Genomic DNA, 23,817 nt, shown 5'->3' with positions numbered 1-23,817 from the left:
TAAACCCATCCTGGTGGTGGGGAGAGAAAGTCACAGCTACTGCTGAGCAAAGAGGAGCCGTGCGCTGACCAGAGCTCCTTCCACAGATAGGGTTCCTGAGGGCATGTTCAGCCTTGGACTAGGGACTCCTGCCTAGAGTCTTGCCTTCATTGTCACATTGGTGCCATCTATAAATACGTCAGCAAGATAAAGACTGGGAAGAGAGAGGTGTGACTTAAATCATGTTCAGACTACTGAATAGGGACTCTGATATAAAAAAAAAAAAAATGAAAAGACAGGGTAATGTACTTACCATGAGCAACCACAAGATTATGAGATATTATATGATTTTATGAGATAGCAATCTGCAAGAAATGTAACATGTTTAACTTGGTAGCTATATCAGTGTGGTATATATTAAATAGATCATCTCCATAGTTTCTAAGTCCTAATAATATCCTAATAATAKTCCTAATAAAATTACTTTCTGCTGGCAGCAATATTTCTAGTGAAGATTCTTACGGAATGTTTGTTGGCCCTAAGCTGTTTAATTTTAATCTCCTCTCTGGAGGAAAACAAAACAATAATTGATAAAATATGCAGATACCAGAAGATTACAGGAATAACAATGATGCGAAATAGCACCCCAGAGTTAATCTGCACTCTGAATTGCTTGGTTAACTGAGCACATGGAAATCTAATAAACAGCCAGCTAGGAATAGGGTTCAATCCTGAACATAAACTCCCGTTAGATATTGTGCCTAAAGGGTGAGTGTGGCCCTTCCTGCAGATATCTAGGACACGTGTGCAGGAGCTGGGTGTCAGTGCTGCCCTTGCATAGAGCACAAGCAGGGCTAGCAAAGGAGTACCACACTTCAGAGGAGAAAAATGAAAAGGATTAAGAGAACACCAAATAATATTTGGAAAAGGGACCATGACAAAATAGTCCTGCCCTGTAAGCTATTTATATTATACTAGAGAAGGTAAAGCGATCAGTACCTTTAGGGGCATAGAATMTAACACACATATAGCAACAACAGGAGCTGGACAAATGTGCACTGGAAACAAAGCATTCATTTTTGTCAGGGAAAATTATAAGCCATGATGACAGCTTATCACATAAGCAGTTTTCTATCACTTGAAATTAAGAATCAAGACCGGCTTTCCTTGCAATGATCCCTTTGTCCAAGAACAGGTATAGAACACAAAGCAAGAGTGAGTTCAGGGAAAACTAGATAATCACAACAATCTCTTTTGGTCGAGTAACCTYGGCCTCCAGAAGAGGGATGTCCCATGCCTCTTTCCTTCAATACATWGTTTTGGTTTAATAACATTGAAGATAACGAGCCTACTACCATGTAGACCATGATAGATGGTCTACAACTTGTTCCAAACAGAAAAACAGTCTGACTCCCAAACAAATATATCTTTGTATAAGCTGAGACAAGTGATGGCAGCCTGGGAGCAGAGGGACACTGCTAAGCTGCTGCCTGGACAGAGATCTAAGGATACCAGTGCTCTTAGCAGTGTGGGGTTTTGTAAGTAGTCAGAAGATTTTATAGCAAGCCCAGAGTTCATCAAGTGAAGAATGAAAGAAAAGAGAAAGCGTCTTCTTCAGCTGTCTCTGAAGCACTAGACAAGGGAGCACACATATATTGGTTTGCATTCAGTTCAGCACAAAGGCTCTCAGTGACCTCAAAGTAACCGCCATTAAGTTCCTAAATACATTTCTTTTGTGCMTTTGTTTCTGACTTCTTTGGTGTGKATATTCGAAGGTATGAACATTACATGCAGACCTCTAATCGTGTTGTGCTATTCAAAATGAGACTGGACAAAATAGCTAAAATTAGTTTAGGGAACAATCTCGCACAAGGGAAAAGACTCAGAGAGGGAAATTAGAGTATAACAGTCATTAGGTCCTTCTCTAATGCTGTTCATCTTAGTCAAGAGACAATTCAGTTTTCATTTAAGTTATTATGTGCAATTCCAAAAAGGTATTCTTTAAAAAAAAAAAAGAAATCATTAGACCTGCAAACAAATAGAAAAGGATTTTCTAATTACTTGGGGGAGTTTTCTTGCAACTTTTTACGAACCTTTGCCAGGATTTGCAATCAAACTTATGTTCCAACTTYCCCAGCAGAAATTTACAGCTTGGCATCAGTCTTCTCTGCAGTTACAGACTTCTAGTGTAGCCGGCACAAATATCAAGATTGCTACTGGTGAGGGATCAGCTATAAATACCGGAATGTGTGCGATAGCTCACACTGGAGACATGGGCTGTGTCAGGAAATGCAGGGAGAGCTTGTAGTCTGTTTTGCAGAAGACAAGGACAGAGGAGCTTGGAATCTAGGAACTTATATGTTCAGCACAGTAAAAAGCACAAAAGAAAGAGCTGCACACACTGCAAAGGAGTTGGCCATGTGTTGTTCTGGGCAGCATCAAAGGACCTACAAGCTAAGGCATGAGACATCGTCACCTGCCTTGTCCTTCCTTCCTCCTTCCCCCTGAAGAAAGCTACAGGTATTTCTACTTGTCTTAACTTCTACAAATATATGCATGCACTGGCATATGCATATGTATGCCCCATGAGACCTTTAAAGTTCTTCCAGGCCTCTGATGTGCCCCTCACACAGGCTAAAATCATGGACAAAAATACTCACAAAGATAAGAGCACCATCCCATGCAGGAAAGCGTGCTTGGGCACACAGGTGGCACAGCAGCCCACACTGTGGAAGAGCTGCTTGGTGTGACAAGAGGGGCTCTCCTCCTTTCCCTTGGGGCTTCCCACTGCCTGACCATGCCCAATAGCCTGCTCCAACCTTTCACAAATATGGTCATCGCTGAGCCCTGTGACAGCAGCCTTTGAGCTCCTGCAGCAACTTCTGCTCACTGTGAAACCAGGGGAGTTAAAAAGGAAGACGGGGAAAGAAGAACAGAGAGCCAAGTCCACAGCTATATCCAGTCTAATTGCACCAGTTAAAGAGTAAGAAAAATACCTGTTTGCAGCAGGAAAAAAACACTGATAGGGCAGAATCCATTGCATGTGTAGCTGCGTGTAAGTAGAGYCTGCACAGTGCAGGTTTGGGCCTCTGGTTCTTAGCAGCGACAGCAGACATATCTCACAGGCTTCTTCTGACCTGCCGAAATGTTGGCCTGGGGACACAGAGCAAGTGCTGATGAGCGGCCACCGGGCAGCACACAAATACTGTGCTGGGGAGGCTGCACTGCAGCCCCACAAGTATGAACAGTTCCCTACACCATCAGGAAAACACATATCCAAAGAACCACCCCAGCAAGGTCTTCAAATAGRAAAGGGCGAGTCCAGCACAGCTTGGAAAATACAGAGCATGATTTGCACTTACTGAATTTAAATTCACCATTTACTGAAGTGAAGCCAGAAAAAATGAAGGTGGAGAGAAGGAAACTGGAGGTTAGAGATGGCAGTGGAGAATCACTATGGGCTGTGCTTGGTGTCTCTGCTTTGCTCCCATCATGGTTTGGGGGCAGGCAAAGCATGTCTGCAACTACTGAAGCAACAGTGCACTAGCATGACAGCATGCTGTGTTGCTCCAGTTTGTTCAGGGTTCTCAATTTTTACGGGGTGTGTTTTTGAAAGTTATTGCCAAATCCTTTCTTTTATGTAACAGACTCTTTGTTGAAGTCAGGTAGTCGCTGGGATAGGAAGCTGAGATGCTAATTTCTTTTATGTTGGGTTTGTCATCTTGGGTAAGGTCCATCCCCCTGCTCCTTTTCCTGATTTTTGGTTATTTGTGTAAAGTTTAAATGCTGAGCAGTTTAGACTTAAAAAAAAAAAAAAAAAATCAAATTCTTCTGAAAAAAAGATGAYGTGGATTGGAGTAGCTCTAAGGGAAGGGTGTGGAACGACCTCGGCTCCCCTTCCCTTCCATAGAGCACACCAGCTTTCTGAGATGATAAAACCAAGGTGTTATCTTGGTGGCTTCTGTGCACATATCTCTTCCATTCCCTGATCCTCACTGACCAGACATCAGCCCCATATCATCACCAAGTCCCCAACACCTTGGGCCAAGATATGTGTACTAACCTGTCTCTTATGGGGCACCTGCACATGGATAAGTTGATGCCAGCATCTGCCCTGTGTCTGAGGAGGTGATTGCGTTCCTGCGGCCGCAGTGCACCTGCACTGCTGGTCATGAGTCAGGACACTGTGCAGAAAGGTGGTCTGCAGCACAAAAACTGTTTCATGAGAGGAAATAGAGAACTTCTGATAAGGGGAAAGCTTCTCATAATTGTACTGAATAAAATCAAGATACTTATCTTATTTCCTACAGAGGAGAGAAGGGATTAGGTTTTTAAAATACCACAGTTTCCTTCAATTTTAGTAAGGTAATCTCTCTCAGTATGTSTGTATATTGGAAAAAGAGATTAGAGGTAAGATAAACTCCTTTTGTTATTTGGATTAAAACAAGATTCACGATCAGAACTTCAATTCTGCGTCACTTTTCTTCTGGTAAAGAAACCAAGGTATTGAAGGGCACCTTGAGCTTGGAAGCAATTGAAATATCAGTTCATTCTTGTCTATTTTTAATTGCATGACTTGTGCTTTGGGTAATGAAAACAATTAATGTATTCTGGTGAGGCAGGATTCCTTTCAAGACTTCCTTCTAGTCTGAGATTTACCTTTGCTGCTTGCTGGCCCGATTTATATCTCCCTAGARAATACCCAGGTGCTAACTGAGCAGCTCCCCATTGGCTGTATGGCCCCTGATACTTCTAGGTTTCTTGGAAAGCCCTTTCTGCAGGGGACAATGGGGATTTTGTGCTACACATGCCACTGGGGAATTGGGCTTCACACCACTAATTCCAGAAACCACCTGGTTTTCCAACTCTGGTACTCATTTTTTCTATATACAACTGGTTTGTCACCAGTAAAAATGACATAACCAGACTTCTGGTTCAGCACAGTTGCTCTCTGCAAGACACCAGTTAATCCATCTATTGTTTATGAAAAAAAATGGAAAGTAATTTGGTTCACAGAAGTTTGCAAAGAATCAGCTGCTGAAAGGCACTCCAGTGCTGTTGGAAGGCAGTGCTAGAAGGATGGGGATTCTTCATGAAAAAGAAAAGATAATAGAGGGGAAGAAGCAACAGCAATGGCTAGTCCTGCAGTGGTTTAGTATTTATTCTGTGTGCAATTATTTCAAGTTTCACTTCACTGTCTCCTTGATTCAAATGGAAACTTTAAGTAACTTACACTAATTGTTGTCTTTTCCAATTAAACCTCGCTGATCTTTGACATGCATGACTGTTTCTTATTTCTCTCCACTTTGCACAGCCAGCTCACAAAATGAACATCATGTCCCCAGCAGGTGGAAACTGCTGGCTTGGAATAGAGATGTGATTTCCCAATGGAGCCCTGGAAAGCCCCAACAGCTCTCAAGGGCTTCCTACATACCTCTCTCCAGAGGAATCCTTCGCAACTTCTCCATTTCTCCTATTCACTTTCCTCCTGTCCAGCCTTTCTGCAGTCAAAACTCAGCATTCCCTGTGCATCCCTTCATGCTGGAGGCCATAGCTTTCCTGCAAGCTTTTTTCCCCACTCTCCTGCAAAACATGGTGTGAGGAAACAGCACAACAAAAATAGAAAAGTCATCTGTCTCACAGGACTCATTCTACAATAAAAATGGGCTAGATCTCTACACATTTATGTTCTCATCCTTCTAGGTCTCCTGAGGGTGAAGGCCAACAGTTTCTGTTCTGCACAAAGTTATCTGAATGGTATTTTTAATTGGTTTGGAGGCTTTGATGAGAAAGCAAGATGTTATCTGTTGGAAAAAGCTCTAATCTGATTTCATTTGAGTCCATATCAATACCCTGTACAGTTACTGGACAGTTTAATTTTAATCCCAGCCCTGCTTCCTTAATCAACATTATGATGCTAGATACTCAGGTTTATCCACCTAAAGTGGAAAATTTCTGTTGAAAATAATGCTCTCTCATGTAATGATGTTTATCTGGACTTTTCAACACCAGTGAGTCCTGTGTTAGGAACACAACTTTTATAGCACTACTGGCTGGGAGCAGTGTGGTGAAGATGTGTGCAGGTTTTCTGCCTTCCATCTCCACTTATATCGCATTCCCCACACCTAGCAGAAGCTGGGACCATTGACACAGAGGGGCACTAGGTTTGTGTATTTATTGCCAGATATAACAAGGTTTTCTTCCTGCTGTAGTGCAGCTTAATATCTTGGCATGGCACAAAACTATTGAAACTATATCACAACGTTTATGTAAATACATACATCACTCCTAACACATATTCACATGTATTCACATGTGTCTCTTCATTCATATTAGGAGTCTAAACTGGTTTTTGTACCTAAATAAATTCTATTTTGAATAGCAAATTACCATTTACCTACTCCCCCTCTGTGTTTCAGTTGTGTACAAGAGGTTTTGCTGCCTTTCAGCCTAGACCTCTGCACAGCTTTGCTTTATGAACCACTCTTTCTTCTCTCCAGAGACTTCTACTTTTCATCAAGGTGATTTTATACAATATATATCAGTCTTCACAAAGAGCTCCACAATTATTGTTAGACTGTCATATAACATTCTAGAAGTTGACTTCCTTATCTCTAAAACTTGGAGCTATTAAGTGCATTTTAATTTTAGTTAACATCTTTTTTATTTTCATTTTAAATAATCCTCTTTCTTCCTGGCTGCTGTAGGAGAAGTTTTCAAAGAATCTCTTGGACAATGATGTGGATTTCTGAAAAGCTTTAATTTAGCTTAATGCCATAAGGATATACCTTGGGAATATTTCACAGGTCATTCCTCAAGCCTTCCTTCATAATATAAGAAAAAAGTATAGCCATGGGGCCCCTTATAACAGGGGTATTAAGCCATGTGTTTACAGAGATAATGAAAAAGAGCAATTACAAAGAGTTTAAAAAAAAACAAGAAACAAGGCTAATATATTGAAATTTTGATGATGTTAAAGAATTGTATGTTATTATATTTTWATCAGAAAAATGCATAAATATGGTCCATCTCCTACCACCACCCAGGTTTCTTCCTGAGAACACAGGGTTAGAGGTTCTCAAACTTCTKCTGTGAGATCTCTTACATCACTCTCCTTCCTCTTTCTTCTCAATCTCATCTTACCATGAGCTACCTCATCACATCTGTACCATGCTTTCCTACTTCTCCTGGATTTCGTCTCCATCAGCTAATAAATAATAGTATTGTTTCTCTTAAGAGCCCTACAACCTTTTTTTTTTTTTTTTTTTTTTGATATAGCTTTAATAGAATCACAAAAGTCTTATTTTGGGCATATAGCAGCATTATATGCTATTATATGCCTTTAAGGTAAAATCTGGAATCTTTCAGGGGTTACTATAGGAAACATTACACTATGGGTTTCCTGTAACAGAGCTGGTGCACAAGGTAGAAACATCTCACAACATCAGTGACTGTCCCTCAAAGCATGGACAAGGTTTTTGGTGCTATTGTTTGACATCTTGGTTTTGAAGAAGCTTATTTTAAGATAGCTGGTTTTGATTCCCAGGGGATTTTCTCATTTTTTTTCAGAATACCTTTTTGTGGAAGGCAGTGTCAAGAGCGGGAAAGTTTATAATACAACCCTTCCAGCAAAGTCTCAGTCTCCTAGGTTGCCTGCCCAGGTTTACATTGTCTAGGCATTTATATTGCAAGTATGAGAGTGATGAGCAGCAGCAGAGGGAATGAAGGTCTTCCCTGAACCTCTGCCTAGCTGCTGTCCTTGTTGCAACCCACTATTCAGATCKACTTGCCCTTCATGATATGGACAGCTTTAGGTGGATTTGCACATGGCTGAGAAATGGTCACAGCACACGTGCATGCAGACTATCAAACATCTTTAGAAAAAAAAAATCAATAAAATTGAAACAAATGTGGTCCTGCCACTCCATGAAACCTGCTGTAAAGAGATTTAATGTGCAGATGAGGTCTCTGGGCTGTGAGTCCAGAATGATCATATTTAGGCATCACACACACTGCCTGTTTCATTCTTCATACATTCACACTATGGAAAAGCTTTCCAGCTGCTGTAGCTAAAACTGCTACAAAGGTCTTCAGAGCATCTGGTAGAGAAGAAGCCCAATTCCACAAGACATTTTGGACATCTCCTTCATATCTTCAGGGAGATATCAAGGATTTTCAGCATGCAGTTTGATTGCTTTTTGCCATTTTGTCACTTTTTGGATCCTTGACCACAGCCTTTCTTTTTRATTGGGTGTACCTTTGGGCAGGTGTTGATGCCAGCTTGTCTGGTTCACATGCTTCATCAAGTTCAGATATAGACATTGTTTAGCTTGCTGTGAATCTGACTGCAGTGCTCATTTGCTTTAGTTTTCAGCCCTCAGTCAGCTGTAAGCATCTTACCCTCTTCTATAGAAAATTTCAGAAACAGTAAATTGGACATTTTCAGGTTTTTAGATTTGTTTATGTGTCATAGGCAAGATTATAGCTGCTGCTAACATCTGCTATTCAGTATGCGTTCACATGTTGAACGGTTGACCTGAATCGTGAATTGATGCAGATGTGCTTCTGTCTTGTTTTTGCCACCAGTAATGATGCAGTCTTTCCTTATGTGTGCCTTTGGGAGTAAAAAATGTCTTTTGAATACTAGATCAACCATTACACACCCTTCAGCAAATCTGTTAGTGGTGATTCTGAGTCTTCTGCATTACATGGTCTCTTCTGTGGCTCTTGCAGGCTACTTCAGTGTTAACGCCATCCATCACAGAAGACGGCATATTTTTGTTAAATCAGGCAAGCACATTGAGAAGGCAGTTTTGGAACTCATGATTTATGTGACATAGCTGATATCTTCATTGAGTGGGAGCCTATCTAGCAAGTTTGTTACTAACAGCGATTCCCCCGCTGTTTCTCATTGTTTAATTGACATTATTTCTCTTGCTTTAAGAGCTCATTAAACTATACTTCTTGCCTTTCTCACTGATGACAAAGTGATATATATCTCAGAGGAGATGAGTTCCTGAACAGCTCTTGTTTTGCAGAGATAAACTATTGGTATAGTTTCTTGCCACTAAATGTCARACCTTCTGGTACCTTGTAACTTGCAGACTGATTTCACTAGGACCCTTTGTATTTTACAGAATCAGAGAAATAATGTAATCRGAGAAATAATGATATTTTAAGGCATAAAATTAAGAACTCATGGCTTGGGAATGCTGTAGCTTAAGTTACATTAACAGCTCTGAATTGTGTCAGAGTCCTGAGACTTCTGTCCAAAGCTGACATTGAATCACCTYGTGGTCTGGCTGGATTTCAGCTTTGATTGTTCAGTTGACCTTCAGAAAGGCTTTACCACAACTCTTCTCTCCAGCCTGAAACAGAGAATGAAAAACCTTTTGGTAGGCCTTCTAGTTTTCATCTTTTTGGGATGAGGCAAAGAAAACAAGGCAAAATGAGCAGAGCCCAAGTATTGTCTTCAAAGGATTTCCCAGAGACAGTAGAAACGTCTCATCTCGGGTACATGAGGATGCAGCAGCTCAGTTTTCTTCTTCCGGCGTGTGCTGTGTCCAGCTATCGGGAATCCTTCAGTGCAAGGTGCAAGTCAATATTTGTTCAAGATCAAGAGACAAAGCCTCTTCAATAACCCCATCTGTTCACAGCGGTTCTCTTTATTGTGACAAATACACTAACCGACCAGGCTGGCAAACAGGACGGGTGAAGAGTTTTTAAGCAGGGCCTACGACAACACATTTTTTTTTTTCCTGCAAGGCCAGTTAAGAGCTTATTATCTAGGGTAAAATGTGAATTTTGAAATTTTTCCAAGTTCATCCTTTGTAAGAATGCTGTGATTTCACTCTCCACCTCACTGCAGCTTTTTTGCAGCATCAGCATGGAATTTGCTCAAAAGGACACCAGAGTGAACAACACAAAGGAGAAAGGACAGAAAAGAGAAATTCTTCCCTTGCCCCGTGGGCTGTGCTGGAGGCTTCTCTGTGCCACAGGTGTTATCARGTGGGCATGTCACACCAATCCTATAGATCTAGATCCTTCCACAGAGGTTTTGATGCACACTCTGCATTCATCAAGGGTGAAACACATTCAACCATATGAGTATGGAGCACCAATCACAAAATTAACTAATCCAGCTCCACAAAACATCCGTAACCCACAACTGTGCCCCCTAATCTCAACTTTATGCAAAGAGGATTCCTTGTCCTCTCACAGGACAGCAGAATATTAGAAACTCATTTCATGATTTCTGATAGCTGTCATTGCACGTTTAAGTCTTTGTGCAGCTAGAGTAAAWTTTTTCTAGTACTTTCAGCCCTCTAATATGAATTTAAATACTCACTGGCCAGAGGCAGCAAATGAGCAGAGACAGCATAACAGATCCAGGTGTGAAGGGCAGTCATAGGTGCAGATCTCCATCGCACAAAACTTTCCTGAACAGGGCTGCGAGGCTGAAATTGTGCCCTGGAGGAGTTTGCTGCAGGACTCCAGACCACCAGCCAGGAGCTTTGAGACAAAGGCAAACTGATTTGTGTGGATTAAAGGAAATAATGTCTTCAGGAAGCTCAAGTGGCTCCTTCTTTCAATAAGAAAGGAAAAATCAATAGTGGGACACACTGATCTCTGTGGAGGAACTTGCCTTTTTTCTTTGCTCACCTCCCCTCTCCTCCCCCAGCCCCCAAAAAGATCATTCTGAGGTAGTGATAGCTTATAAATAGCTGGTCTTTAAGAGGACAGTTCTTTCTTCTATAGATATATACTTGGAGCAAAGCTATGTTCAGCATTTCCTACATAAAATATTTATAAATCAACAATGTGTAGACRTTAAGGGGCCTAAACATAAAAATTTTACTCCCTAGACTTTTGTGTTTAGAAGATGCAGGTTGCTTCCTGAAAAGAACCTCTATTTGGTCTGAATAGGTTTGTGGTAATGATGAAACTAGCAGGAGGGAGACAGCATACAGTTGCTAAATCCCATCCCAAAACMAAACTCAAGAGCTTTGGAAGATGAGCCTGACAATGCATTGCTGCCACAGAACACATCAATGAGAAGGCAAAAGAACATTCCTGGAAAGGAAAGAAGAAATGCTGAAGGATCCCCAAGGTGTTTATTGGAAAAAAGGAACCTACTCAACACCTCTTACAGTTCTAACTCAGTTACAACCACCATTATAAAATGACATTTCCCTTCCAACCTTTGGGAGGTTTAGAAATGCATCTGGAACCTTGACACAATTGAAACATTTTCTTGGTGTTTACTATCAGGCTAGGAGAAGAGCCTTTTCCTATTAACCACCTCTGTGTTTTCCTTCCTTTCTCCTGTTACTACCTCACTGTGTCTGTCTTTCCTCCTTTGTGCACTAAAAGTGGCTGTTCCTCTGTCTCCAAGCTCCTCCTGCTGTTCTGCCATAGACCCGTTCCTGTCTAACCATGAACATGCTCAGTAAGTCCTTTCTTTTATTACTGTAGCTCTRTGCGAGTGTGAGTTCAGTATTCACTGCAGCGAATTTTAAAGCCTCCCTTGAGGTATAGTTTGCAATTTGCAAGGGCAAAGCAGAAGCTCCAGCTGAATACATATGTTTTACCCCAGGACATTGAGAGCACAGGTCCTGACCACAGGACACTGCAGGCGGTGGCATGCAGCAGGAACTCTGCCTTTTGGCAATAGCTTTCACCCCCAAGGAACCCAGAGCTAAGAGAACCCAACAGATCTGTGGCAGGCAGGTCTCTCCTATCCTCTCCAGTGCTTTTGTTTGTTCTTCGTTGGGACACTTGTWTGTCTAAAAGACAGGCAGCAGATTTTAACAGTTGCTTTGGTACAGCAGAGTTCAAAGAGGAGGCTGCAGTTTGGTTCAGCCATCTGTAATTCTCTCTAACCGTATTCCCTGGATAGGTTGCAGCATATGCAGATCCAGAGCCAGGATCAGGCTGCAATCTGCTCCCCGTATTGGGTTTCAGACTGCTCTCAAATCTTACACTGCAAAATTCCCACGGAAATAATTGACAGGGAACTAACACCATCCCTGTAAAGCCATGAAAACAAGGGAGGTTGTTTTGCCCCAACAACAAGAGGGTGTGGAATTAGTGAAAGCCCCATAAGCTACTAGTTAAGTGGGCTAACGTGAAGTAGAAAATTCAGGCACAGAGAGAATCTCTTTACCTAAATAGAATGTCAAAATGAATGCCAAGAACACACTGCAAGAAAAAAACATAATAAAACAGYTTCCAGCATCCTCTAACCCTCTTCCCTCACTGAAGCTTGAAGAACTAGAAGAAGAAACCTGGGTATTTAGAAGACCAGTTGGTCTATCCCATGGGCTCACTTCCAGGTACAAAACTGCCCAGTAACCTCAGTTCCTCAAAAGAGAGATATTGCAATGAAGCAATTTCCAGACCCTAACCTTTAGATGCTGCCTTCCCATCACCTTTCAGATGCACCCATATATCTATTCCAGCATCTGCAGTCCCATGCTGAGAGCATACCCCTCTACTCACACTACCTTTCCTAGACCTTTCCACAAGGAGAGCCAAAGGGGAAGAAGCCAAGAGAACAGAGCAGCCCTCAGCACAGCTCCCTCTCCACGTGGGGCAGCATGAGCCGCAGCTGCACTCCTCAGAGGTCCAACCAGTAGCTCTGCAGCTCAGCCCAGCAGCCAGGCCACAGCCAGCTTCTTTCCCAGTCACAACTACACAGGCAGAAAGTTCTTCATTTTAAAAAGAGAAAAGCTAAATAGGAGTATTTGAAGGAGTCCTGATACAATCTCTTGCCTTTTCAGCCATAACCCCCAACTCCCACGAGATTTCTTGCTCCCAAGTAACAGTCAGAGAAAAATCAGATGAGCACAACCAGCATCCTTCTGTATTTTTAACACCTTTCCATCACTTAGCACTAACCTGGATAATGAAGCACTAAAAGAGCTCCTTCAATCACCACCTCTAGTATTGCTGCTCTCCTACCCTTGTTTTTTTTATCTCCTTCCCTCAACACAAAGCACTTGCTGCTAATTAGTCCCAATTAGCAATCCCACTGCCCTGCGCATCTTGCCAGTCCTCTGCAGGTACAGCTCTCTCCTTTAGCGTTTTCCTGGCCAGACCCCATACACAAGCACCCTGTAACCACATTTCARCTGTGGAAATGACCCTGCACAGCAGTACTGAAGGATACCAGCATTATTCAGCATTTCAGTTCARGGAGATCCCCCACTGCTGATAAACKCTGTCACTGAGGGTTTCTGCCTTCACCTAAGCTAGTAGGTGGGACATGCTGGCTATTTTTCAAAACTCACATTTTCCTGCCTAATTGGGGACATGAACAAGAAGCCCAACATCTCAGGCCATCTGATGCTCTCTCCTGCACCCTGTGCTCACAAACTCCCTTTTTGAAGTTTTGCTGCAAATGAGATGCTGAGGGCAGTTCAGCCTGGTCCTCCTCTGGGTCTCTTGCTAGTGCAATGTTTACAATTACTATCTTAGGAGATGGCACTCAGCACACATTCCTTTTCTTAAGCAGGGACACTAGCCACAGAAGTTAAAACCTCATCCTGTCTCCTGTACCTTTTTAAAATCCTTGTGCAGGGTGGGCAAAACCCCAGCAAATATGAGCAGGGATATGTACCCAGAARCCATTACCCATATGGAAGTGATGGGTCTCACTGGGATGGGGGATAAATGRATTCAGTTTCCTCCAGACAAAAGGACCTGCAGGTGATCTCCTCCATCCCCTTCTGCTCACTAAGCTGGTGCCAACGTCAGCAAGTCTGATGTTTGAACAGGCGGGAAAGGTGAGACTTACTCAGGAACCTTGGATTAGGAGCCTAGAGCAGTCTATGAACGAAGCCTGTAGCTTCCCTGACTTGCCAGGATGCAGCTGGTTCTTTGCATTTAGGTATCTAAGGGTATCTAATACTGACACTACATATTAAGAGAGAGGCTGAGAAGAAAGCTTGAGGGTCTAAATTTCAGACTTAAGGGTCTGCAGTGTACATTAACCCTTCAGTTCTTTGTGCTGGGTGCTTGCGAGCTAACTAATGGAGGGACTGGCAGATCTTGTGACCCATTAAGGCTGAACATGATACCTTTCCACGGGCTGTGATAGTTTCATGCTGCCCATGAGTTTTTAGGCAAAGGTATGGATCTAAGGTTACAGAAACAGTATCAAAAATAATTACCTTAGAAAACAAAATAAAATATTTGGGAGTTCTTCAGGAAGTGCAGCACATGGCCCTCCTGGATTTCCTTCCTGAAAGGCAGTTCAACAAGGAAATAGCTCAATTTTGGAATGAAACAGGGAGCAAGGACAAAAAAAAAAAAAAAAAAAAAAAGGATAATGCCACTGGCACAAGCCAGGTCACACTGGTGTAAATCTGCACAATCAGTAAATCAACTTTGCCTTTTCCAGTGCTTTACCAAAACGACAGCAATCCAGGATGTGACCCCCAAGGCTCGGCAGGCTGCCACACCAGACACTCCTGCTCTTCTTGCTGTGAGATGTGCCCAGCTGAATTTCACAATTAGACGTTCACAAAGTCAGCCCTTATTTATCGCAGCCTCTGAAGTCACCACCACTTTTTGATTAGGGCCTGCACAGAAAAACAAGCAGATTGCCAAAGCAGCCTCTGGACCAAATGATTCATTTGGAAGKAAATTTAGCTGTTCCCAAACATGGAATTATGATGAATGAGAAATGCTGGCAAGCTAAGATGATGGAGCTAGTTAAGAATGATAGTTTGGTTTAGGGATTGCTGCCCTTTTTCATGTGAATTGCTCCATTTCTCATGTTGTCATTAAGAAGGTGAGTGGCTTAGCCTCAGTGTCACTGATGAGAGAATTAGAATTTCATCGGGCAGTAATTCCACATGCACAGTAGAATATATAATGTTAGGGTTAAGGGTTATATTCTGGTTACGAAGCTGGTAATGTGCTGTCTGAGTCTCATGAGGTTGACACAAACAAAACAGGTTTTTTGTCATTTGTATATTTTCAAAATGTTCAGGTTTTATCTGAAATGTTTTCCATAGCATTTTACATTTTGTTACAAAAATGCATTTTCCAGAAATGGAAAATCATGTTGAAGCAAGAACTGAGACTTATTATTTTGTTTTGTTTTGTTTTGAAAGTGCCAAATTGATGCAATCTGAAAATACCACATTTTCAGAGCAGGGAGGAGGAATTTGGTCTTTTTTTTTTCCCCATAGATCAGTTCAGTTTCACATTTTTTTTTTCCCTACTGAAATTCTCCACCTTCCCCATGGAGAATTCTCTCCCCATCTGCTTTTGAGGATGACCTTTTTTCCAGTGATTCCCCATCCTTTCTCCCAGAAAGGTAATTCGTGTGTAAGGGCAGATTCCAACAGAATGAATCTGCACTAGGGTATTTTGGTTACTAGGTTATTTTGGTTCAGCAGGTTTAAAAGCTTTTCCTAGGTTATTTGGCCAGGAAACTATGCTCCATCGGGTCCCCAAATGGAAGAGAGACAGTCAAAGGGAGAAATTTTACGTTAAGCAATTGCTAATTTTTAAGCATTTCTCASAGAGTTTGATCAACACAAACACATTCTACATTTCTAGTGTCTTACACCATTTTTACCAAGTTTTKCCCGCATATACTTCCTGAAATACTAAAGGAAGCAGAGCCATGGCTCCAGAAAATYCTGCAGTCAAAAAGAGGGATTGACTGCATTTCTGAACAACAACAACAACATTACAAAATACTGAAGCTTGCTTAATAATATTCCCTTCATGGGCCAAGAAAATTCCAAGTGTTGCCAAGTCTTAAAATCAAGCTCTCATTCAAAACTCTCCAGACTTTTTCTCTGAGAAGCATTGCCCTTTGGATCCCTTCATAGTGTACTGTGAATAGAAAATGAAGTGTTTGGTATTTCTATAAGATGTATATCTGTACAGGGTAGGGACACAATATAGCTGAGGATGCAGCACATGGTGAGAGTGTGTAGCTGCTGGTAATGAGAGACCTGAAGGGTGGTGGGGATTTCCAGTCATAGGGCTGGTGTAGGACACATCTCAGTGCTGTGCTGGAGCTGACGTGTCCAACCTAGCTGTCCTGCAAGACAAAGTGAATACCCAAAAGATGCTGTCCCTCCTTTGCSGCCTTCTCATGGACATGGCACAGGCCAGAGCATGTCAGGAGGCTTCTGGCTGACTCAGTGGAACACAGACACCCACCACGGGTTATATCAGCCCCAGAGCCACTTTGATATAGGCTAGAGATAGAAGCAGGATTATAAAACTACTTGCCGTTCTTCTGTTTCTCTTTCTGTCCTTGTTTATGCCCCCTAGTTGATTTTGTTGYGGTTATTATTGATGAGGTATTCAGTGAAGCTGACAGAAAAGTTATTTCAGATCCTGTCTGCTCCTTTTTGAGGCTTTAAAGCACTGAGCGAAAAGCTCCTTGTGCCTGTCATAGGAACACAACTGATTCAAACACTTCAAGTTTAAAAATCAGACAGGAAAAATAAATATTTCCAATTTGTAGCACAGAATCATCTTTGGAGACCGCRGGTAGGCACAAGTGCCAGGGAGGAGGTCAAGCTCCCTTCTGTCTTTCTTCCTCCTTTAATGATGCATTAGTGGGACTGGGATAATCACGGGTAGTAGTTAGGCTTGTAGTCACATGGCAATTGTCTTGGGAAAATGCTTTTGCAACACAAACAAGGGCCTGAATGATTTTCCAAAATGCAAATATTTCAATTTTGAAGACTGTTCTCAATGAGCAACTGCAAATATCCAGCTGAGAATTGGTTTCCAGCTGGAAAGGACAACAATAATTATCAGCACTTTATTTCAAGCAGCCCCCCTGGGATTAATTGGAAAGTGTGTAGCTGGTAATTCRCTCTGTAGGTGTAGCGTGCACATTGAGCCATGCACATTTCCAGGAGAAATTAACGTCCAAATATTGTGCTGTGTTTACTCACCGTGCTAGTCAAGAAGTGCTGTACACTCCCATTACAACACTCTAACATTAATAAAAAGTGAAGGGAAGAAACTGTGCCAAAACATAGGATGAAAAAGGAAAGAGAGGAAGTTTTTGCCCTGTAAAGCTGCAGAGTAAAAGAGAAACTGCTGTGTGTGCATCTGTGTTTGTGTCACCACTTCTCATCTGCACCACCCTGATGTGCTCCTGAGCATCTGTCTGGAACAGCTTGCAGAGGACTGGTGCTTCTYCCAGTTGCCAGCGGTTGCAACAACAGCAGGAGGCTGTGCAGGCTGTACCTCTTTCTCTCCCAACAATCGGAATGAGAACTCGAAGAGCGATTTTCCTTCARGGTGGATGGCAAGAATTTGCCAACCAAAATCAAGTCTCCATTCTCATTCATTTCACTTTCCTACCCAGAAGTTGCCGTGTGTTTTAGCTGGAAACTTGAGCGCTGTAGAAGAGCAGGGCACAGGACTCGTCCTTGCGCAGAACTGCTCGGCGGGGATCGGACCTGCTGCACCGTGGTGCAGATGGCAGCGCCATTTCCAGAGCTATAAACAGTATCATTGTCATAGCTCTTTGAATGGTACTGCCATATGTACTGGAAAAACAGCATTCGTGCTTGTAAAGGGCTTTGGGACAGCTGTATTATCTCCCATTTGGATGAAGTCGATTCCTGAAGTATGAATGAAGACTTCATGCGGCTCTGGGAGAATTTGCCCTCAAAACTGACTCCTGAGTCTCCAAGGATCCACTTTCTCATCTGCCTTCTACTCTGCCAAAGGCAAGTGTCTTGCATGGTGGAGAGCTTGTTGATGCACCCAGTCTTGCCTGCTCAATTCAAGAAGAAGCAGAAAGTTCATGGGAATTCTGATAGCAAATCTGTCAGGCTCCGAGTGCTTTTCTTTAGCAAGCAATGTACTTTTATGGTAAAGTATATTCCAGTGTGTATATGTCTGTGCGGGTGGATGGATGGAGAGAGAGTGCTCCTCTTAAAGAGCCAGCCTTTGGGAGCTGGGTGTCCACCCTGCTTGCTAGCGCAGTTCACACTGTGCTCTCCCACATTCGTCCTGCCGAAGGAGCAAAGTGAGAAAAACAGGATGACAAAGGTGCCTCAAGTGGAAAAGCAGAGAGAAGATGTCAGAACATGTCGCATGCAGAGCAGCACTTCAGCAGTCTGAGCACAGCCTGGCAGAGAGTAAATATTTTAAACGTGAGAAGAAAGCCTGAGATCCAGGCATGTGTAGGCAACTAGAGAAAATTCAACAGCAGAGCTTTCATTTTCTAATGATGTATTTGTCTCTCTGCAAATGGTTTGTAACAGTACTTGACTGCAAATGCAGCCCCAGCCTTGCAGACAAGCTTGGGATGGCAGAGCCAAGCCTTGCGATCAAGCATGGTGCAGCTTCTCAAAACTGGATTAAGGATCTGAGTTCTGCTGGGAAAACCTCCCTAAGCCCTCCAAACTAGTTCGTCCTTGAACTCGGAGCGACTTTGGATGGATGTAAAATTTGCAGCCTATTCCCTTCCTCCAGGAGACCACAAATCACTTCTGGAAAACAGGCACAACAGCTCAGGTGGTAGAATACATGGACTGCCGTTCTGGTAGGAAAGAGGACAAAAGAAACTAATTAGTGGTAACGCAGGCAAGGCATAGCTGTCCATGGAATATCTTGTAGGACGAGTAGTTGAAAGCAGCAACAGAACAGAAATCCTCACTCATTTCTGCACTGCCCACATGCACTAACCAGGATCCCAGGTGGTGGTCAGTCGGGTGTCAGCAGCATGGGGTATTTTGTGCAGTTCTGACACTTTGCCAGAAAAAAAAACAAGCTGAAACCAAGTGGTAGGCTTTGTACCAGTGCTGTCTATCCACAGGCCACAGGCTGCAGTCAGAGCTGCTGGAGCTTTGTACTTTATTACTATTTCTCATCTTTCTAGGCTGACTTTTCTTGCTGCTGGGAACCCAGGGATGCAGGGTAGTCAGGGTGGTGCTGCTGTGGGCCTCAGCATTGGGCAGCTAAGCACTGAGCATTGCTGTCACTCTCCCAGYCCTTGCTGGGACCTTGCTTTACTGCAGCGTGCAGTTCTCTGCTGACCTGGCCTCTTTGGCAAGAAAAAGCGGGTAACATTCAACCCTGGGATTTGTTGAGAAGATAAATGAATATGCTTTCTGTAAAGGTGTGCTAGCAAGGAATAATCAGAAAGCTGCCAGTTCCTGCATTTCTTTCCCTTAACATGGGGGATCATCTGAGCCTCCCCTGGGTATATTAGGGCCTCTGAACTTAGTTTTCATCAGCTGCCTCGCCGGCAGGTAGCAGGGATGGAAACGTTCCATTTGCAGTGATGCCACCTCACACCCTGAAGCAACTTTCCAGGAGCAGTGATCTTGTGCTGGGCTGCTTCTGTTCTCAAAGCAGGTTAGCACATACACCAGGTCTGGGAGGCAGTTGGTGGATTTGATGGAAGGGATCAGCCCATAGCAAGAGACTGCCAGGGATGCTGAGTGGGAGCAAACGTTGATGGAACCAGTGTAAACAACCCTGGTCTGCAGCCAAGTCTGTCAGCTGGCAAGTGCCAGATATCTCTGCTCCGTATTCGTCTCTTTTTATACTTCAGGAGAGCCCACAGGGATTTGAGACCCACAGAACCCGGCAATGTGCTCCTGATTCTATGTATATAATATCAGCAAAAGATTACAATGACTAATGAGTCCAGGCATTTGTGACAAACACGCAGCTTACTTGGCCACCCGTATAGAGACATATTCTGGGAACTAATTAATTCTTTGAGTTGCTGGATTAAACTATTGTGCAAAACACCCCATCAAAGAGAGAACATTATATGGTTTGTTAGTGTAATTAAATAAAGAGATAACCGAGCTTGAGAGATGCCCACAACACTTAATTAGGATTAATTAAGCAGGATGATTTACAGCTGGAGAAGATGAAGCTGAGCAATTCAAAACTGGCTAGACAAAGCAGCTGCGACAGGCTGGATCCTCGCAGGCACATCCCGGGAACAGGGTGTTCGCTGACACCACTGCAGCAATCAGATTAGTTTAATGATGCTGTGTTTAGCCCCCGGAGCACACCCATTTTTTGGCCAAGCACAGACATGTCTATCAGCCAGCTAGAAGTTAAGAGGTTGGCAACTGGAGACTTGGAAGGGCAGATAAAGTACTGCCAAAATGTAAACAAAATTTCCTTTCCAGGCCCTTCTTGAGACAGCAGATATATTAGCGTGGCTCTTAATTTCTCCAATATTTTGCTCTGATAGCAGCACTGTTTATCTTTGAACTGAATTATTGCTYCCTGCGCACATAAGCTGTTTAAAATAGTTGGAAGAAACTGGCATATGTTGGAATATTTAGGATGAATGGATAATTCAAGCGTCAATGGCTCTCATTTCAGGAGCAGTTGTTTCTCCCATAAAAAGACAGAAACTTAGTTGTTCTAGGTCAAAYTAAAAGAAAAAAAATAAGGCAAAAGTGAGCTAGAGGTTCTTTGTACAAGAACTGAGGAATATCCATACACACATCCCCATGTAGCCTGTTACACTGTCACCCTGGTTGTAGGGCCAAGCCTCCTCATTTGGGTCAGCATGCCAAATTCTTCACRTTCTTCTGCTGTTCTGTAGTGGTAGTACTAAGGGGAGCCAGCAATGATCTTCTGGTCCTATTTTAGTTTTTGTTTTACCCTTTACTTTAATGCAGTTTAAACAGTCTAGGCTTTTTAAGACACTCAGGATATTTGTGATCTTAGAAAGCCATAGGCCATGAGAAAAGGCAAGCTGAGCTATGTGAAAGGTGCACCACATCCTGTAACGCCGTATCTTAATAAYGCCAAAGCCCCAAGGCCCCTCCCCTCACTTCAGTTTAATTGTATTTATTTATTTATTTCTGTTCAGAGAACACTAAAATTTAGAAGGCAATAGGTGAGGTAGGTCTCCTTCTTCAGATCTGTAACAGTATGGATAACACTCTACTCTGTATTTTATTAGCATAGAAAATAATAAATGCCAAAGCTTTCAGTCTGAAGTAGCTGCAAAACAAGAATGTTGAACCCAGAGCTCAGAGCTGAGATTGTCTGTATCACAACGGATATTTGGGGACATTTTCTTTCACTGCTGAATATGGCTGATAGCATACTTCTTAAAAGTGCTCATTAGCCAAGCCTTCCAAAATAATATGAGTCTCAGAAAACAGTTTCAAAATATCACAATTCTGAATGGAAAACAGTGCTACAACTCACAGACCCAAAGGTAAATATTTGGGTCTGGTCACATATAAATAACAAGTGATAACAAGCTCAAGCAAAGGGCTGTCAGGGTCACTGTGTGAAACCGGTAAGCTTTGGCAAAATCAGAGGTCTCTGCTCTAGAAGAAATTTGTATTTAAGAATAAATAGTAATGACAGATCTTTCTAAGTAGCAGCAGAAATGTAAGTAAAGGATTTAGGATGAGCACTGATGAAGTAATAAAGCACAAATGTCTATAAAGGACCACATAATCTTATGGTTTCTCTTATAAAGGCTAGGGCCAGCCACACATTTTTATAGAATCAGGAACAAGTTTACTTAAAATAGGGACAAAAACYCCCACATTTTTTATATGTAGCAAAATCATCCAGATGTGTGATCTTTTGCTGAGTTATTCAGCAAAGTATACCTTAGATTGCCTCAAGGTAACSCAAAGAAGTATAGATACAAACTCGGGTTTATGTCTTAAGATCAACAAATGATTGTATCAGTTGAGACACAACTTAAGTATTTGACACCTGCTGGCTAAAATGCAATTTTCTGTTCCATTTAGTACATATATCATTGCTTTGCCTCAATGGGAACAAGCATAAAACTTTTATTCACTAAGGCAGAGGCTAAGACAGAGATTTATAGAATAAGCTGCCTCCTCTGAAGCAGAAAATACAGAGGCCCGCCCAAAGAGAACCAAAGGAGGAGATATCATAACCTTGAGAAGTTTCAACTTAGTTTTTTTTTTTTTTTTTTGCTCTTTAAATTTGAAGGCGATACATAAAGCAGTGAACCTGCTGGCACTCCCATTGTTGTGTGCCCTGAAAGAACACTTATAACTGGAGAAGAAGGGAAAGAAATCTCAAGGTATCAAAAGTAGTCCTGTGTTAACAGCAAGCGTGTGCAGAAGTATTTGCCCACTCACGTACAAACACAAAGGCATACACAGAAGGTGGTGGATATTCCATGAACTTATTCTATATTAAGGCTCAGCAATGCTCCAGTTCAGCACATTCAATGATGTGCTTCAATTAATGCRGAGCACAGGACCACGATCCCGTGGACACGAGGTCCGTTGGTTCAGTGGCTGGGGTCACCACTGACACCTTCATTATGTGAAAGGAGAAAGAAATGACCTCTGTGTTTAGCTTGCCTTAGGGAAAAGAGCTCTGCCTGAAGGAACCAACCTCTGCAGTGGCCAACACGGCAAAAAGACACCATTTGATCTCTCAAAAAGCTAAAACAAACCTGAACAACACAATTTCATTTGCTCCACATGACAAATCTAAAACAGCATTATCTTAGCGAAAACACAGATGAGGTTTTGCTTACTTAATGTCTGTTTTGAGCTTTATATTTTGGGCATTATTTGTTTTAATAAGAAACTAGATTTTTTTCTGCTGGATATATAATAAATAATGTTCTTAAGTATGCTATTAACAACTCTTAAGTAGATGGAAGCTTTCTTTGGGGTCAAAGGGAGTTTTTGCACCTGAGGCTCAATGTGACATCAACTTTTATTGCTGTGGTTTTTGTGCCTTGTGAACAAATTCCTGCTGCAGAAAATGTTTGCATTTGTGCTGAAAAAGTGATTTATGAGATTATGAAAAAGGTAATCTTGCAGAATAGAATTTGCCTGTTGGAAGATTCAGTGACTTTCAGCTTATCTATTCCAGCTAAAGTTAATCAGCCTTTTCATTTAGAATTTGTATAATATTTAGAACATACAATCACTATTGCCACAGCACAAGTGACAAGAATATGTATTATCTGTTTTGACAGCTAGCATTCACATTTAGGTACCATATACTATTGCAGCTCTTTTCTGTCATGTGTAAATATGACATTACTTGAATACCAATTAAAATGTATATTCCATAGACACACTCCAGCAAACTCTAGAGCTTCACATAATGCTTARGGGGCCCGGAGATGACAGTCAATCAAAAGACTTAATGTTGATGATATATTTTGGATTGTTTTCTGCCAGCATTTCACTTTCTGTCAGATAGAGTAATTGGACAGTTTCACCTGAAGACTCATTTCCCAAACTTGCATTCCTGAAAACTGAAAACTTTAATAGTGTCAGCAAGGGAAGGAATATGCCCTCACCACCACTTATTGTATGCATTTTCCTAGCCAGCTCCCAGATATTTTGATTGAACCAGGTACCTCATCCTATGACCAAATGCAGTGGTACTGCAGTGCAAATGCAGTAAATACCATGCTACAAGGATTTTGTATAACAGAGGATCTGAAGAGCAGTTGTTTATGGCTCCTTTCAATAAATCCAAGAACAAGTCTAGCTCTCTCATTGGGCTCCCTAGATTCTTGTATTCCTCCCTACTCCACCCACCAAAACCAAATCAAACAAACAAAAACATAGTGTTTACACTCATGTCCTTCTCTCTCTAGATTTTTTCTCTTCTGACTCTTGGAGAAGAGTCTTTAGATAGGGTTTACTATCACACATACACAGTCCTGCTAGCAGGTGTTTGGGAATAGTCCCATTGAGATCAGAAAGGCTGCATCAGATAGCAGACCATCATCACAGGATGTTAAGAAATACAGCTAACAGAAAATGGGGACTTAGCACCCTCTGAATCATACTGAAATCATATTGAAGAGCCATGAAGGCACCTCCTGTC

At 42.1% G+C, this 23,817-nt stretch overlaps 1 protein-coding gene and 1 long non-coding RNA gene across 3 annotated transcripts in view; one reads left to right on the top strand and one right to left on the bottom strand.

The window, feature by feature from the left end:
- HTR4 (5-hydroxytryptamine receptor 4) overlaps positions 1 to 23,817 on the top strand; it is an 81,344-nt gene that overhangs the window by 45,167 nt on the left and 12,360 nt on the right. The gene's annotated exons all lie outside the window — the stretch shown is intronic.
- LOC112954380 lies at positions 7,616 to 10,458 on the bottom strand. The gene is made up of 2 exons (XR_003250688.1): positions 10,328 to 10,458; positions 7,616 to 9,347 (listed from the first exon to the last, which is right to left on the bottom strand). It is a non-coding gene; the product is annotated as an uncharacterized LOC112954380 (long non-coding RNA).

This window comes from Nothoprocta perdicaria, unplaced genomic scaffold (genome assembly GCF_003342845.1).
Source record: "Nothoprocta perdicaria isolate Ctin4 unplaced genomic scaffold, notPer1 scaffold_5, whole genome shotgun sequence".
Taxonomy (NCBI): Eukaryota; Metazoa; Chordata; class Aves; order Tinamiformes; family Tinamidae; genus Nothoprocta; species Nothoprocta perdicaria.
Note: the sequence above shows the minus strand (reverse complement) of the source record. Positions and strands in the feature narration are given on the sequence as shown.